Source organism: Sciurus vulgaris, assembly GCF_902686455.1.
Source record: "Sciurus vulgaris genome assembly, chromosome: X".
Taxonomy (NCBI): domain Eukaryota; kingdom Metazoa; phylum Chordata; class Mammalia; order Rodentia; family Sciuridae; genus Sciurus; species Sciurus vulgaris.
In genome coordinates, this window is record NC_136471.1 from 111,660,256 (window position 1) to 111,663,969 (window position 3,714).

At 43.8% G+C, this 3,714-nt stretch overlaps 1 pseudogene across 1 annotated transcript; it reads left to right on the forward strand.

Moving 5' to 3' along the window:
* Window positions 1–1,313: 1,313 nt before the first annotated feature.
* Window positions 1,314–2,586, forward strand: LOC306652028 (mitochondrial nicotinamide adenine dinucleotide transporter SLC25A51-like; annotated as a pseudogene). Its single transcript has one exon. The product of its transcript is annotated as a mitochondrial nicotinamide adenine dinucleotide transporter SLC25A51-like (transcript).
* The last annotated feature ends 1,128 nt before the right edge of the window (window positions 2,587–3,714 follow it).

A 3,714-nucleotide genomic window follows, 5' to 3' on the forward strand; every position in this document is an offset into this window, starting at 1 on the left:
GGACAAAATGCCAGGGAGTACCAGTGATAAAAGTACAGACTGAAAACAGAGGGAGGCTGAGAAATGGTCAGAAATGTAGGAGGAAAACATGAAGTGATCTGAATCACAAAGCCAAAGGTGGAGAATGTTTTGACACAAATAGGGTCATACCAGGAGAGTAAGTAATAGAAGGGAGTTCATGGGCTTTTACAATAGGAAAATTTATAGTGATTTCATCTAGAGCTACTTTCATGGTGTAGGGAGGACAAAAATGAGATTGTAGTGGGTTAAGGAGTCCGTGGTAGGTAGGAGATGAAGGAAGCAAGTGTAGATCTTTTTAAGAAGTTTAACACTGAAGCTGAGTGTGGTGATGCAAACCTGTAATTCCAGCAGCTTGGGAGGCTGAAGCAGGAGGATTGCAAGTTCCAGGCCAGCATCAGCAACTTCATAAGGTTCTAAGCAACTTAGTGAGGCCCTGTCTCAAAATATAAAAAAAAAAAAAAAAAAAAAGAAAAGAAAAAGGACAGGAGATGTGGCTCCATGGTAAAGTGCCCCTGGGTTCAATCCGTAGTACAATAAAAAAAAAAAAAAAGTTTAACATTGAAACATGGGAAGGAATGGAGGAAAGAGAAGAACATGGAATGAGGAAGGCTTAACAAGGGTAGAAAGGCATAAGCTTTTTTTTTTTTTTTTTTTGGTGTTGTTTTTTTGTACCTTGGATTGAACTCAGGGGTACTGGACTACTGAGCCACATTCCCAGCCCTATTTCGTATTTTATTTAGAGACAGGGTCTCACTGAGTGGCTTAGTACCTTGTTTTGCTGAGTTTTCTTTGAACTTGCAATCCTCTGTCTCAGCCTCCCAAGCCACTGGGATTACAGGCATGCACCACCATGCCTGGCTAAGGCGTAAGTGTTTTTAAATGTTAAGAGTAAATAAGGGGCTGGGGATATGGCTCAGTTGGTAGAGTGCTTGCCTAGCAAGCACCAAAAAAAAAAGAAAAAAGTAAATAGGGACCTCGACTCCCCAAGCCCAGCGGCTGCGGGCCCAGATCCACGCCTTCTCAGCTCCTGACTCTCCTGCCTGCCTGGAGCTCGCCAGCGCGCCTTCTCTGCGAAGGCTCTGTGCGTTCGGTTGTCGCTTGTCGCTCTCCGGCTGGGGAGGTGCCTCTCCAGGACGCAAGAACCGCAGGGCGGGGAGGGGCTGAGCATCTCTGGCGCCCCAGGCGAGCGGTGCGGACACCGCAGACACCGCAGAAGGGCATCCACCCACTGCCTCTGGAGGCAGGGATTCCGGCATTGTCACCACTGTACCCCAGATACTGGAGTTTCGGAGACTGAGGGGGTCTTGGTGATCTTGCCCACCCCTTCCACTCTTTTCACAGCTTGGGGAAATGGACGCCTGGAGAAAGCTTTTTCTGAGACACCATGTTGCATTGCCTTATAGGAAACAGTTTCACAAGGCTCTTTGGGGAAATCCAGTTATCAAAATTGACTCCAGAAGAAAGAACCTGACAAACCAGTAACAATGGAAGAAATTGGGAAAGTTGCCAAAAAACTATCATCCCTCATACCACCAGGCTCAGCTGGTGTCACAGGTTAAAAAAAATCCTTCATGAAGACGAAAGATCTTAAGCAACATGATGGATTCGGAAGCTCATGAAAAGAGGCCACCAATCCTTACGTCTTCAAAATAAGACATCTCCCCCACATCACAAATGTTGGTGAGATGAAGCATTACTTGTGTGGCTGCTGTGCAGCTTTCAACAACGTAGTCATCACATTTCCCATTCAGAAAATCCTGTTTCGACAGCATTTCTGTGGAATCAAAACCCATGATGTGGTGCTTCAGTTGAGGAGGGATGGATTTAGAAATGGAATTCTTCCGCCATTAATGCAGAAAACCACCACTCTGGCATTTATGTTTGGTCTGTATGAGGATTTGTCTTGTCTTCTCCAGAAGCACGTCAGTGCCCCAGAGTTTGCAACCCGTGGCATGGCGGCAGTACTTGCAGGGACAACAGAAGCCATTTTCACTCCATTGGAAAGAGTTCAGACATTGCTTGAAGACCACAAGCATCATGACAAGTTCACAAACACTTATCAAGCTTTCAGGGCATTGAAATGTCATGGAATTGGAGAGTATTATTGAGGTTTGGTGCCCATTCTTTTCCAAAATGGATTCAGCAATGTCCTTTTCTTTGGTCTTCAAGGTTCCATTAAGAAGCACCTGCCTACTGCAATGACTCACGGTGCCCATTTGGTCAATGACTTTATCTGTGGAAGTCTTTTGGGTGCCATGTTGGGATTCTTGTTTTTTCCAGTTAATGTTGTAAAAACTCGCATACAGTCTCAGACTGGTGGGGAATTTCAGTCTTTCCCCAAGGTTTTCAAAACCATCTGGCTAGAACGGAACAGGAAACTGACAAATCTTTTCAGAGGTGCCCATCTGAATTACCATCGGTCCCTCATCTCTTGGGGCATAATCAATGCTACTTACGAGTTCTTGCTAAAGGTTATATGAGAAGAGTCATTGGTGAAGTGCCATGTATCAACTAAATAGACCTAAGAATGTAATTTGACCTTATTACTAATTGGCTCAAATATAAGTTCGTGTCACTAAGTCCAGGCTGCATGAATTATGGGCAAAGTTAATTTCCTTAAGCCTCAACAACAAAAATAAAACAATAAAAAGTTTCAGTAGGAAAAAAAAAAAGAGTAAATAGGGAGGGCTCAGTGTAGAGTGCTTGCTTAGCACATGCGAAGCACAAAACACTGGGTTAGATTCTCAGTACCACATAAAAAATAAATAAATGAAATGAAGGTATTGTGTCCATCTACAAAAAAAAAAAATTAGAAGTATATAGGGAGAGGTTAAAGATGAGAGAGACAGAGAAATGAAGATCCAAGGTGACAGGAAAGGGGACCCGAGAACAGATGTAAAATTACTCTCAAATTGCAGGGACCCTCTTCTATCCCTATAGGATAGACTGAGAGAGAAGGGTGCAGTTTCAGAGATACTTACAGATCTGACAGCCAGAAGTTTTGTGTGTACCCACCTGATATCTTTTTTCTCAATGAAGCAGAAACCAAAGTGACTCTGCAGAGATCAAAGGGGCAGGAAGGATAGCAGAGGTATCATGAAAGAAGAGAAAGTTTGAAATAGTCACTGTGGGAACTGAGAAGGACTGAGTTGACAATGGAAACATGAAGTGCTATGGAAGGTAGCCTCAATTGGAGTTAAAATCATAGGTTTATGGTCATCCCGGTTGCTACAACAGTGCATGGCTGTCTAGATGTAAACAAAAAGAAGGAAGTTGGATTCCTCCAAGAATAGGATTTTGGCACATGGATTTGATGGAAGGGTGATGGAATAAGAATTCTGGCAAGAACCAGACATGGTGGCACCCTGCTATAATCCCGGCAGCTTGGGAGGCCTGAGGCAGGAGGATCACGAGTTCAAAGCCAGCCTCAGCAATTTAGCAAGACTTTAAGCAACTCAGTGAGACTCTATCTCTAAATAAAATACAACAAAGGGCTAGGGATGTGGCTCAGTGGTAAAGCACCCCTGGGTTCAATCCCTGGTTAAAAAAAATATTCTGGAGAGAGGTGGGTCACAAAATAAAAGCTAGCAGAGAAGGAAAGATAGGAGGGCAGTGATATTATTTGGAGAAAGCAGTGGAAAGAGGTCATGTGAGTATGTGGAGTAACTAGGAACAGAGAGGGATATTTAGGAG